Source organism: Thermobia domestica, chromosome 9 (genome assembly GCF_964235325.1).
Source record: "Thermobia domestica chromosome 9, izTheDome1.hap1.1, whole genome shotgun sequence".
NCBI lineage: Eukaryota > Metazoa > Arthropoda > Insecta > Zygentoma > Lepismatidae > Thermobia > Thermobia domestica.
In genome coordinates, this window is record NC_137462.1 from 244180113 (window position 1) to 244195768 (window position 15656).

The 15656-nt window shown below is 32.7% G+C and overlaps 1 protein-coding gene across 3 annotated transcripts in view; it reads right to left on the bottom strand.

Moving 5' to 3' along the window:
• LOC145660640 (uncharacterized) overlaps positions 1–15656 on the bottom strand; it is a 218235-nt gene that overhangs the window by 72869 nt on the left and 129710 nt on the right. The gene's annotated exons all lie outside the window — the stretch shown is intronic.

The following is a 15656-nucleotide window of genomic DNA, read 5'->3' on the forward strand; positions in this document are numbered from 1 at the left end:
TATTTTTAGGATTTTATCAACAAGACTAATCAAGAAGATTAACTCTATATTTATGTAGGCCTATATATGTTAGGGCCTATATTATTCACATTTTCAAGTTCATTAAAGACAGTACAGGAAAGCTTAGGGAAGACATAATAAGAAATTAATTGCTAATTACTTTTATATGGTTTATAAAATTCTGATTTATGTTGATTTATGACTACTATTACTACTACTACTACTACTACTACTACTACTACTACTACTAATAATAATAATAATAATAATAATATAATAATAATAATAATAATAATCCCTTTCTCATAGTAAAATTATCTATTGGCGCCTTTAGTTCGATCTAGGCTACATTGTAGTAGTTTAGACACATTTCTAAGCTGTCGAAATAACAAATTAATACCGATTGTCTCAAGTGCATCATTTAAACATTAAAAAAAAAAGTGGGTCCTAAGAATCTCTCTCTCTCTTTGTGTGTGTGTGTTTTTTTCTTTTTTAACTTTTTTCTTTCTTAACTATGTTGGCCTAATTGAGTTGTTCTTGTTTCTGCTTGGAATACTTTGAAATTTATCAATTTTTATAATTCTGAATTGGCCTACATTAGATTCTTAACACTTGACAGGGTCTATGCCCAAAATAATAACGCACATGTTTTCATTTTGTTTGTTTACAAAAAGTAGGTCACATTACATTATTCACTTACCTTTCTTCCTTTTCTTTTTTTTTTTTAAATAGGTTTATTATGTGAGACCGTTCTTACTGTTTCGGTGAGTTCAGCCAAAAATCAAAAATACTGCTGCTACAACAATCCACGAAAGACTTTCCCATCCAGGTAGCGAATGCTTAACTATACCCAAATAAAGGCAATCTCATATGATCAGCTCTATTTTGGAGCTGTAATTTCAGGGAAATGTTTTAATATATAATAATCTGAGTAAAATTAACATACGAAGTTTTTTTTTTTTTTTTTTTTTTAAACTTTCATGATTCACATGGCAATGCTTCATGATACTGGTAATAAACGAAAATATAGCCTTACTATATTGGAATACTACGTATATAATGGAAATACTTTTTTCTCAGGTTCATATTTTATGAGATATGAATAGATATTTTATTTTAATTATTATAGATATATGCAATCATAGGAAATATTTAACATTTTTTCTTAGTTTTGTGTATCTTATAGTGTTAATCCAGTGAAAAATCAGCTGCAAGATATTGTATATCAATAGGGAATAGGTAGCATATCAAGTCCAAATTTTTGCTTCGTACATTTGATTTTGTGTAGAATTTAATGTAATTCTAAAGAGGAAATCATGCCAAGATCTACCCAGAAAGGAATCTTGAAGGTTAGGAAATCCTCCCCCCTCAAATCCAAAAATTTACACTCAATGAAATGTCATTTTAAGTGGGGATGCGCACGAGACGAGTCGAGACAGGATTTTCCTGAAAAAATTCGAGTCGACACACGGTTCTTCCAATAGAGAAATATACATTTTTTTTTTTTTTAGTCGAGACATCACTTTTACAGCACATTTTCGAGACGAGACAGCCACAAATCTTGTCCCGTGCGCATCCTTAATTTTAAGTAAATTTAAAGTCTCCCTACAGATGTCTTTTTATTTTTTAAGACAAATCTTTCCCCTTCTTTGATTTTTTTTTTCTGGAAAGACCTGGGATGGAGTTTTTCGATTGGTTATCTCATTTAGCGAGCCCGGCTAGGAAAGACAAGACATCTTCTTAACGATACCTTTAGAGACGAGAAAACAGCTCTAGTATCGTATTGAACCCTAATCTTGTTTAAATAACTAAAATTTCTATTTCCAAGTTAGTTTATTCGCATCTATTATTTTAAATTAATGTTTATTGTTGAACCATTTCTTAGAAACAATTTATAAGAATTCGTGTTGCAAGTATAAGTTGCAAGTATATTTGGAAGAATTTGAAGAAATGATCAGGAATTAATTTAGTGAATGGATATGTTTTATTAGAAAAGGACTAATTATATGGAGTTACTAATTATATGTAAACACACTGATTTTTTACACCAATTTTTAACATTTTTAAATTAGATGATAGAGGATAGAGGAAGAGGATAGAAGATAGATGATAGAGGAAGTTGTTCAAATTATACTAGCAAACGTAACCAGTACATGTAAAACAGGTGAGTAAATTGTTTCACATTACGGTAGAATAGTAATAATATTCAGTAATAAATCTATTTTAATAGAGATAAGTTTCTAGTAATATCGTACTATGATCGAGTGTAGGATAAAATCCAAGCGGATAAAATCCAAGCGAACAAAATCCAAGAGGGCAAAATCCAAGCGGACAAAATTCTGGTAAGGCGGACAACATCCAAGCGGATACAATCCAAGGAACAGTATCATTTATGTAGCTGTGGTATGTGCCTGTGAACATCCTAATTAAATTGTATGTTTGTCTCTTTCTTCAATTGTCATGAATTCTGAACTTTTATCTGTAACTCTGCAATGTATTGAAATAGCATTTCATTTACCTTTAAAGAACTGAAAATCCAATAAAAACGTAAGATTGTCACAGTAAGAGTGCAGATGAGCTTTAATTACTCATAAAATATTCTGGCTACTGCTAGAACATGCCCAGGTGGATCCAATTTAGAGTGATCAGAAATATTTTGACTAAAAAGAGTGCACTCACATAAATCAACCAAAAAAATGAAAGGATTTACTTGCTAAATCAGATATAACAAATAACAGCAAAGAAGTCTGTCTTAAAAAGAGTACACTTAATTTTATCGTATTTATAGAGTATTAAAGTAGAAATAAAATTAAAAAGATATAGTTTAGTTAAAAACAAATTTACTTCTCTACCCTCAAAGTATTTACAGCAGTTACACTTGTCAAAATAACCAATAATACAAACATTTTCATTTAGTTTGTCTAGACACATTTTCACATTTCGATTTTCTAGACAACACTTTTACATTATTTAATTCACACACATTATTACATTACTAAAAAAACACACTTCAATAGCATTTAAACATAATAAATGGTGGATGGCAACGGGTAAAAAACACACAGCATTCTACCATAACCATATTCACATTTTGATCTTAATAGGTAGATCTATATTTTACTTATTTAGAATATATATGCGAAACACGAGAACTACAAAAAAAACTCAGCCTTCTACAACTACCGTACATATTTCACATTTTGATCATTTCTGACGAAAATTTGATCAGTATATCAGATTTTTTTTTTTTTTTAAATATTCATAAAATACTACCAACAAATATATCAAGACTTCTGTATGTCACCTCATAAGGGTGAAATTAAAATATTCCAATGAATGGTCTTACAACTATATGCTGAGTGTCTTAAATGTATTATCATATGGATACATACTTTCATATGGGTAAGTAATTAAAGCTCATCTGCACTCTTACTGTGACAATCTTACATGTTTTATTGGATTTTCAGTTCTTTAAAAGTAAATGAAATGTTATCTCAATAAATTGAAGAACTACAGATAAAACTTTAGAATGCATGACAATTGAAGAAAGAAACAATCATACACTTTAATTAGAGTGTTCACAGGCATATACCACAGCTACGCACATGATACTGACCCTTGGATTTTATCCGCTTGGATTTTGTCCGTGCCCCACTATGATCCACCAAGATATTAGCTTTAATTTCCTAATTTGTTATTAGGAAATTACAACGTAAACCACTATAGTTATTAATTGCCAATTATACTTTTACGTTCAATTCTATTTACTTTTTGGGGTTCGCTGTGGTCCAGTGGTAAAACTGGGCCCTCAAGAGCCATGAACCCCTGGCTCATGAGATCCCTGGTTCAATCCCAGCTTCTGCCCAAATGGGCTTCGTGGTGGACAAACATCGTGTGCGTGTGTTTTGTTGGGGTTCTCCCATTTCCTCCCACTTAAGTAATTCTACCATTACTATCCATCTCACCACCATCATCATCATCATCACCGTCTTCCTTAGACTCGATGCATAACTTAGGACATTAAACTTTAAAAAAGTACTATCGATATGTAAGCAAATTGTTTTATTTATTAGGAACTGAAGAAAGACAACTTACATTACTAAGATTGTTCAATTATGATAGTATGAAAATTCTAGACCCCGTATATTACTATCTAAGACAAGTATTATTATTATTATTATTATTATTATATATTATTATTATTATTATTATTATTATTATTATTATTATTATTATTGTGATGAACAATAGAAAACTGTAAAAGATACATAATCGGCATACTCTCAAACATCCCATGCAGGTTCACGCAACAGTTTTATATTACACTTATGGAATAATAATTCATACAGGTGCTACCTAAGTTTGTAGTATCAGTGTCTAGGCTTCTTCCCTGTGCCCTATCAGTCTTTTTTTATTTTTTTTTTATTTTAAACCAATTTAGGCAATAAAATAATATTTTTATAAAAAAAATATTGAAATATTAAGTAAGACAGATAGTATGTCTACATAATGTTTTTTCCAAAATTATCATATTGTTTATTGTTACAGAGTTGTTTACAATAAATAAATAAATAAAAGAGATTGAAAGCATAATGAAGACACTTATGTGTTGTTATGTGTTATTTCGTAGTAACGGTTGTGACGCTTGTTTTTGGTGCATCTGGTCCTGACTATCAGTGGCATGAAGGCAATCGGATTTTTTTTTTTTTTTTTTGATGAGGAAAAAACTCTATTTAAAAGTAAACACTAAAAGTAATAACGAAGATCTACATCACTCAATCCTGAACTGAAAGACATATCAAGCGAGACTGCCGTAGACTTACAAGTTGCATTAAAGCATACACGTATTAACCTGGATTACTCCAAAAATGTTTGAACAATTGAGTAAAATACAGTCAAATAATAAGCAATTCCAATTAATTTAATTTCTTGTAATGATATCAAGAAAGTGAGCTTCCATAATTTGATTCAATATACATTTGTTCCTCCGTCTGTCTATCCATAAGTTCCACAACTCCTGTAAAATTTATCCGACTTGAAAATTTTTCATTTTTTTAGACGTAGCAAAAAATCAACTTATTGCAGTTGAAATCCAGTTTTCCTAGAAATAACCCCATTCTTTTTACTTGAGTTGGGTTGATTTTGAGTTTAACGTCCCTTAGAGCAACGATGCTATATGAGACGGGATCTACAGCTTAACGTAGAATCCGAACCACATGAGCTCCCTCCGGGAATCGAATCCGAATCTCCCACGTGAAAGGTGTGTACGCTAACCACTTAACCACGAAAAAGCTCCCCATTCTTTTGAAACACAGCATGTGGTTTCTCTTCCATGTTTCCCAATCGAGCATATTGTTAACAAGAAATCGACAAAAGATAACGGGAGTTGTATCATCTTTATCTTTAAAACAATAGATCCTATTTAAGGATAATCTTCATGGAATATGGTGTGAGTTTCCTTTGAAGTTCAACTTATTCCCTTTGCTTGGTTTCAATCTGTCAGAGTAAGGCTATGGAATCTCTAAACTAAACTAAACTAGTCACTAGCAGTCTCATATAGTTGGTTGATACGTACCGGTATTGAAAGACTTATACCATATCTGAACGTTTTTATATGAGAGTCTTTTTATTTCAACTGTGCCCCTGCTAGCGTTGCTGTCGATGTATGTTTTCCCGTACCTCCCTTGAAAGAGAAGGGACAAGTTGCTGTAGCTGAGATTTTTCAATAATTGGATACGGACAGGGTTGCCGCCTTGAATTATTTCATGGACTTTGCTGTGCACTGTGTTGTTAGCCATCCTAAGTAGCCTACGATCTTCACTCACCAAAACCAAAACCAAACGACAGAATGACAAATTGGCAACACAGTCGAGGACATTCACTTTTCTCCTCCGTAAAAGGGCGACGGGGATAGGACGAAGTATGTTTCACACATTTTCCGAGGGCACACTTGAAACAGAAGGGCTCTAACTGAGAATATTAGAATACAGTTAAGGACATTGTGATAAATTTTTATAAGATTGAAATTCTACAATTTACGTATAACGAAAATAATAAGTCCAAAGATGGGAGTATATCAATCAGTAGACTTAGTTGAGTTAAATAAAATGATATAAGTGACTGAAAATTCTAATGCACAGTTCTCTAGAGATTCGAAAAAAGAAACATTTTGAAGTCTAAAAATTGATACTGTGTGATAACCATGCCGAAGCATACTGAAGCATAACTTCATAAAGCTTCTTATTACGTCACTAGCAAGAGGATGACACTCAGTATATTTAAAGAGATTTAGTTTAAAAAGAAGATAATTTATTTTAGTGTCTAACCATAACTCTGATAACATCTCATAACATAAATGAACAAATATTTTTCTATAACGTACGGAATTTTTGTGCTTTCTGCACGACCTCACATTACGGCGAAAAATGGGTTAATGTTGATGTCGAAGTTCCTCAGACAACCTGTCTTCCCCTTATCTCTTAACATCTTATCTCTCATCTCATAAATGAATATGCTAACTAACGGCTGAGGAAGATATAACATTTGCTATCATCTGTCTTTTCTAAATGTCTGATGAAGAGGACGTTAGGTCCTTGAAACTGTAACAAAAAAACGTATAGTTATTAATATAATCCATTTTGTCCTGGTCAGAACTGTGTTTTAAATGTTATTTTGATAATATTGAGGCTAATTTCAAGTGTCACAAAACTAAAAAGTCAAATGTATCTGTGTGTATTATATATTACATATGTCGGCTATTTCAAAGGTGCGCGGTGTACTGCCTAGTCATATATGATACTAGCAGCGTTCACCCCGCTTCGCTGCGGTCACCCCGGAACGCAATAAACTTTGTTACTTAGATAATTTTTACTTTTTCGCTTTCAAGTGATATGATAAAAACCATAGAAGATTGCAGTAAATGTTAACATTATATCGCCTGTCATTTATGTTAACCCGCCCCGCTTCGCTGCGGTCACCCCGGAACGCAATAAACTTTGTTACTTAGATAATTTTTACTTTTTCGCTTTCAAGTGATATGATAAAAACCATAGAAGATTGCAGTAAATGTTAACATTATATCGCCTGTCATTTATGTTAACCCGCCCCGCTTCGCTGCGGTCACCCCGGAACGCAATAAACTTTGTTACTTAGATAATTTTTACTTTTTCGCTTTCAAGTGATATGATAAAAACCATAGAAGATTGCAGTAAATGTTAACATTATATCGCCTGTCATTTATGTTAACCCGCCCCGCTTCGCTGCGGTCACCCCGGAACGCAATAAACTTTGTTACTTAGATAATTTTTACTTTTTCGCTTTCAAGTGATATGATAAAAACCATAGAAGATTGCAGTAAATGTTAACATTATATCGCCTGTCATTTATGTTAACCCGCCCCGCTTCGCTGCGGTCACCCCGGAACGCAATAAACTTTGTTACTTAGATAATTTTTACTTTTTCGCTTTCAAGTGATATGATAAAAACCATAGTAGATTGCAGTAAATGTTAACATTATATCGCCTGTCATTTATGTTAACCCGCCGAGTGACACGGTCATGCGGGTTGCATATAAATACGTTTATTTTTACCTATGATGAACTAACAAAGGATTTGTACGTTATGGACACTTGAATGGTCAATTATCTCAAGACACTGGTAATTGAAAATTAAAGTGATATGATAAAAACCATCTAGGGTCCAAATCCTAATAACCCCCCAAAAATGAAAGAAATTGGTTCAGCCGTATTAGCGTGATGAGGGAACAAAGGATTTGTGCGTTCTCTTTTATATATAAGATTACAGAGTATCCGAAAAGAAATGTAACCCAAACAATGATCAAGTATATTTTTCTTAAGAAAGACAGACATGATTTTTGTGACAAAAGTTAGACTTGTCTATGGAGATATTTTGAGAATAAAACCAATGAGATAAATCGTAACGTTGAATTTTAGTAATTGTTAAGTGACCAGAAGTGTAATTTTAAAAAAATTGCAAATTGCATGGAGCAGAAAGAAAAATAATCGCGGTAATCACGTCTAAATGTTTAATACGTTTCAATATTTATTGGATGGGATAAAAACTGCATGTTGTTTTGCAGTGTTGACAGTTGTAAAGGCTATTTTTTACGTATTCAGAAAAAAATATTTTTTTAAACATAAAATAGCGCATTCTGGCAACAATGTTCCAGCAAAAATCCTACCACAGATGTAACTTACCCTCGTACATGTTGGGAAATGTGATTTGCAATTAAAGCGATTTTTTTTTTTTTTTTCGTGAAATCGAAGAGACTAGAGACAAGGTGAGAGTTGTAGTGCTTGGAAACTTCCCAATTCGTGTGAAGTTATTTAAATTATTTGTGACGATGATTTCGTCTTTAAATTCGTTAAAAGTAAGGTTGTACTTGTAGACAGATATTGAACTATAGTATCTTTCCTTCTTTCAGCCTACCAGAAGTTCACAATACAAAAAAGATGCATAGATATTGTTATTTATTATTACTATTATTAATAACAATAGGAATAGAAGTGTCACTAGCAGCTGAGTCTATTTACCATAATATATTTTATATTTATTCTATACAGACTTCATGTATTGTGTTTGTGAGAGTTTTTTTTGTTCCTACTTGTTTGTGAGTGTTTTTATCTGTGTGTGTGAGAGAGAAAAGGACAGAGAGAGAGAGAGAGAGAAGAGAATGATATGTAAAAGTATCACGATTGGGGAAGAGGGGGTAAAATGATGTAATGACGCCATGTTTCGTTACCACGAAGGAATGCAGCTGTATACAATACACCCTCAACGCGTTTTACACCTGTGAGCGTCTTTTTGCTCTGAGAGCCGTCTGCTTTGTGAAACTTTATATAAATCACAGAACCTTTCAGCCGAAGGACTCTTCCAGCTACCGAGTTCCGATTTTCTCCAGTGTCTGGAGAAGTACGTGTATCATTTCTTCTGTTCCATTACAATAGCTTCACTCGACATTAAAAAAAAAAAAAAAAAAAATACCCTTCGGCCTCCTACAGGTTATGCTTCAACGTGAGACTAATCCATAAAAACATATTTCGTAATTTATTCCAACAGTTAGATCCCATCCACAGTTTCTTTCCCTCATTTTTTTCTTGTATAAATATATTATTAGAATAAGTAAAGAGAGATAGAATGGGTACATATCATATATACATATGATAAATGAAGTCTCGAAATAAAAAAAAAAAGAAAGACTTAAGACTTGCAATTTTTTATTTAGGAATATTTTTCATACTTAAATCAGTAGCGTTCTGTTATTTACAAAACATGATGTAATTAGTCATAATCGCCGTATGAAAGGCTAGCAATTAGTCAGTATCGTCGCACCAGAAAGGCTGTTTTTATTTCTTCACTCCATATGTGTTATTATTTTTTTTCTAGTTTACTCACAAATAAAATGACTGATATAAACCACAACTAGATTATAAACTCAAGAACTTATGATTTATCTAAGGCATATTCAAATAAAAAAAAAACCCTCAATATTTTGGAGGACGTAGCTATAAGAGTAATACTTAAAACGTTGTACTAGTTGGTCGAATGGAGAACCAAGCTCCAGTCAGGTAATTCAGTGACACTCTAATCCTGGGTATCATTCTATCTTCTTGTCTGACGAGTGTTTATAATAAGACCAATCTAAAGAGTCTTCATCCCGGCGAAATTAAAATAACGCTAATTTTACAGTAATTATGTGATATCTTCAAATAGATAAAAGATAATTGAAATATGGGACAAGAGCGCCCTAGACAATATTATTTTGCGTGAGGTACCGTTATCACAAGTCACCTAGTGGCTTTCCGTTTTCAGCTGTTTAGAAACGCGAAAATAAATGCCGATTTTCAAAATGGCTCGAAATCGAAAGCAGATAAGTGAGTCGTGATAACGGTTTCTCATGTAAAATAATATTGTCTAGGCGCTCTTGTTCCACATTTCGATTATCTTTTATCTATTTGAAGATATCACATAATTACTGTAAAATTAGCGGTATTTTAATTTCGCCGGGATGAAGACTCTTAAATGACCGGATTAGGAAGAAGCATTCACGAACAAAGTACCAGAGGACTGAAGTCTTGAGATCTTTACTTGAACATGTTCCGGTAACGACCTGTACACTAACTAACTAACTTGATGGCCTATGGAACCCGGAGGTCCAATTCCGCGTTTAGAAAAGCTTTCTATTGACTTCTGTCCTTAGTCAACTGGATCCAGTTTCTACATTCTATTCCTATTTCTGCGACATCCATCTTAATATTGTCTTCCCATCTGTGCCTATGTCTTCCTAATGGACGTTTTTCGATTGGATTTCCAGTCAAAACTTTGAAAGCGTTCATTTTATATACAGCATTTTAAGCTTCAAATTCCTCGACAGAATTCGCGATCCGTAGGCTAAAGATGAACAATTAATAATTGCAAAAGGTTAGAATGAGTATAATGAGATATCTATCACAAGCTCACATGATCTGGAATCAAACCCAATATTTTAATTATGTGATGTAATCGCTCTACCACTGAGTCAGAATGCCTGCCTCAGAACGTGTAGAAAAAAGACTTATTAGAGGACATAAAAGGTTTAATTAAGTAGTATTTAGTACATTTTACTATACAAAAAAAAAAAAAGAAGAAAGAAAAGAAATGCCAATTTTAATTAATTGATTCTAAGTTTGTATGTACACTCATGTAAATATTGTCGCATATCTATAACTGTCTTCTTGTAAGAATATAATTTGATTATGATTTTGCAAGGTACTTTTAATACTGATACTATGTATATAATCGGGAAATGTATATTTGTGGTAAATGTCATAGGAAAAGAATCATAAATACGAAAATTAGAGCGAGTAAAACAAAATGTTGCTAAATGGACAAGAAAGTTTTATTTTCGTTTTATTATTCATATTTAGTGCTCTTTTGACATGAAATTTGCCATATACATGTCTTTGCCGCGGGCGAATTCGTTATCAAATTATATTCCTACAACAACATATTTATAGATATGCGACAATAATTTTGGACATGAGTGTACATGAGTGTAGAGACCTGTTGAAAAACATAGGCCATAGAACCCCTGTACTTACATCTGCGCGTAGAAAATTTTAACTTTAATTTGAAGTAAATACCGCAATTGGTCGAAATGATGCTCAGTTATTTTATTTAATTCAATATACGCACGTGAATAAACGTCTTTCCAAACAGAGAAAGATAGCCATTTTTTTTAACAGGACTATATCCTACATTTAAAAAAGATTTTTAAAAAATCCATTTATATTGTTAACTATGAGTATCTGGAAACGAAGATACGAGAGAATAATTGTAATTTATAGGCCTATAATATTAATAGTTACCGTGTTCGTTTATAATCTGCTTTAAAAAAAAAAAAAAAAAAAAAAAAAAAAAAAAAAAAAAAAACTAAATACAAACATTATTTTGCATTTGTTCGATTATGTCACTACATACGACCATGTAACACCACAACTAGATACTGGCTAAATGTTAAAAGCAGAAGAACGCTGACCTGCTCGAAACAAGCAGAAGTAGACGATTGGTTCTACGATATTTTTATTTTACCCAACCAGAAACTACACAATATCTTTGTACTCTTTTTCTGAATGTGCTAACAATATTTCGTATACATTTCAAATGCAAATTAAGAGCAAATGAGTCATAGAAAATAGCAAAGAGTTAACTACCAAATTGTATTTGTCTTTGTTATCTCCTTATAATAGTGACATATATACAGGGTGGCCCACGAAAAACCGACCCGCCTCTCATGAAGTTGAATGAGTGATTTTTATATTAAAAAAAAAATCAATGTTATCTGATGGTACAGACAGAAACACACACACACACATGTCATTAATGGAAAATCTATACTCATCAAAGTTATAGAAAATTACAGAAGGTGCTGAAAATGAACTCTTGATGTACCGATGCAATAATTGATCCTGTTCGTCTCTTTTTCACCAATACTGCTCTTTCCAAGAACACCTACACAAGGAAACTTGTCTGAAAAAAAAATCCTGAGTCTCCTTAAACAGGAACCGGTGAACACAAATACCTCAACTACTGCTATTCTTTGCTGAAGGGAGTACATCTTGCGAATATCTGTCGCACACTCGTCTGCAACTAATTTTCACGGCTTTGACTCTCGCGGATATGCAGTAACAATAAGACCCCTACTTACCTAACTGCCGCAACACTCACTGGTGTCGACTTTGCTGACAATAATAAGGTGTTTCAACACAAACATGCAGGCGAGCCGGTTTTTTGTACCCTTTACTAACTGTAGAGTAGTGCTTATCTGACATCTGAAGCTACTAATTTAATGTACCGCTGTATAAGCATGCTTAAATACGTAAATGACTGTATGAAGTTTATGTGTATGTCCGTTGTAGTACAGGGAATATCCACTTCCGTTTACTAATATTTCATTCTATTTCGCTACGTTTAATAATAGTCTAAAATTCTATATGAAAATAAGACTCCATACACTTAACAATTATCAACTAAACTAATTAATTAGCAAATTGCACAGATATAATATTAAGGAATAAATAGACTGCATAATTGAAACTATTTCATAAGCAAAAGGAAGTTTAAGACGTGAAATATTATGTGCATGTTCAATACATTAATTTTACACTAAACATTTTTATATATATATCTGTGTAGCCAATGGGTGCTGTTGTCATAAGTATTATATAAAATTAACTACTCCTAAATCGTTTAAAAAAACATTACTCATATCTCTAACATTTATCCATTCCACAATCTTAAGTTATTTTTCTTGCTCACGCGTCAGAAAACATAAACTTTTTTTAAAATATACATTTAGTGGTGTTTTACAAAGGCAATAATAGTTTTTTTTTTTTTTTAATTTTTTAGAGTCAGAAAATAAAAGTGGAAAACCCGCTCCGTATACGACATTGCATGTCATTTTCACATAAAAATTTAACACCAGCCTATCACGAATCTCTGATTAAGGTAATGTATGAGGCATTTGCGTTACCAAATGTCTTTTCAAGAGGCAATTCTCGTGTTTTCGTAGTAAAAGGGGAACGAAAGCGTCATTTATGACGATAAGAGTAGCACGTGAATTGAATCGAGTGATACGTTTCTACATTTGTATCCAAAGTATTCACACGAGGTGGAAATAAGGAAAGTTCTGAGAGAAATATGGTAGCTGAGAAAATATATACAGCGTATGAACGTTCATTGAGGTCCATATCACAGGATGTATAGTACAGTAGGACATACTCTGTATTACTCTTTATGGAGGGTCATTTGACAATTATTTGAATTATTGATGTCTTCGTCCATACTTTCAAGTCTAGAAATATTGGAATCTTTACTTAATTTTGGTAAACTTATACTTACGAACCTATTTTCGAACAAATGAGGTCGGTCAACAGGGTAGAGATATGGAGTAGCAGTGGGTTCTAAACAGGGCCGGCTCACCCATATAGGCGAAATAGGCAGTCGCCTAGGGCGGCTCAGGGAACGATTCTATTATTTATTTATTTATTTATTTATCGACACAACAGGCATTGCTGCCCAATTACAATGTCTAATATGAACTTGAATACATATGAACAAATGTTAGATTTTCCATAAGTAGAAGCTTGGCTTTGTAAATAATTAAACACAAACAAACTATTTGCTGAGCAAAACAATATACTATATTCACATTTAAAAAACTACGTACGTATTAGAGTTTTGCCAACTAACACGCACGTAGTTTTTTAGTGAATATATTGTTTTGCTCAGCAAATAGTTCGTTAATGTCAGAGTATAACGTAAAACTTGAATGCAAAAATTAAATTATAATGAACCTGATGCTTGAATATAGAATATTAAATTAAAATAATACAATTTACTTAAACTTGTCTTTTTACAGAACACTCAATATTAGTTTTTTAAATTACTTTTCAGAACATCCTATGTCTACATTTTTATAACTCTTAATGATTTTATTGTACGTAGCAAAACTCTCCATGTAGGTGACATATATGCAGTGCAATTGTACGTGTCTTCCTGCAGTAGAACAGACCACCATTTCACCTGCGTGTTTTGAGGGATGGAACTTGGATCATTATTTTAGCAATTATGTCAATACAGTCTATTTTGTTGTGCAAAAGTTTGTGTAAGAAAAGAAAAAGGTCGTTCAACGTCCGTCTTTGTTCAAGTGTCTGAAGTGTAAAGTTATCAAGTAAATTACCATACGGTTCGTATTTTGGGTAAAGTCCTGTTCTATTGAATGTGAGAAAACGTGAGAATTCGCTTTGTATCTGCTCAACTTTTTGACTACGTGTTTTCACAGAAGTGTTCCAAATAAGTGAGGCATATTCAAGTTTGGATCTTACGGAAGAAAAATAAAGCGCTTTTGTATTATTATTATTATTATTATTATTATTATTATTATTATTATTATTATTATTATTATTATTATTATTATTATTATTATTATTATTATTATTATTATTTGCTTTGTGAAGTTCGTAACTTTAATACGGTGAACAATTACTATTTATACAACAAGCTATGTAAAAGCATTAAAGCAAGGTACCATGTATGGTAGCTTGCTTCACTGTTTGTTAGATCAAAATCGACATGATATTAAGTTGTGTTCAAGTCAGGAGGATTTTTTTTTGTTTGTTTAGGTAAATTGGCGAGAAGCACAGTGGCACAGCGGTACAGTGCTTACCTCTACTGCATGGGGTCCAGGACTTGATTCCCTGCCAAGTAAGTTTGTGGTGGACAACATAGTGTCCGTGGGTTTTCTCGGGGCACTCTGTTTCCTCCTACATTGTCATTCCAATATTTCTTCCATCACCATTCATTTGCCTTTATCATCCGTCTCCCTTAACCAAGCAGGCATAATCGTGGGATGTTAAACTGAAATATTTCATTTTATTTTAATTAAAAGGGCGTCAATTGGAACAGAGAGCGCCGAAATATCCTCGCTAGGGTGTCAAAATACCTAGATCCGGCCCTGATTGTAAGAGAATTAAGTATCCTCCCTATCTTTTGTAAGTATTTTGTTGAAATAATAATAATAATGACTATAATAAAATATTTCTAAATTCCAGTTATTCCTTAGCTGCATAATTTCCCTTCGTTTCTTCATTGTTCCCTATTATCATTCCGTCACTATTGCAGATAGACATCTTGTTTCACGAGCAGACAACTGTAAATTTGCTTCCCAAAGCAATACTGGACGTGAGAAGTAACTATCGAACGACGTGGGGAACGTCATATCCAACCTATGATAACTGTGGCTAAATTGTGGTTTAAATTGTTATTCCTCTTTTGAGCAAAGCTATATCTTTCTTTAAATAATGTTGATATGAACTTATTCCTTTAAAATTAGGACATTGTTTGGAACATATAATTCTTTTTTAAAAATAAAACAAGTGTACATTTCATAAAAGAGGCGCTCAGTAAATACTGTATATCAATAATAAACTCTGGTAGGGTCCAGATAGAAAAAAAAGGATCACACGTTAGAAGTTTCAATTTCGTCCTATACTTGTCAACCACTGGAGTATGCTTGCTACCATCTAACGATGAGATATGTAACTTTTGTTACCTTTGTTTCAATAGTAGAAAGTGAGATACGGGTGATAGTTATCGTT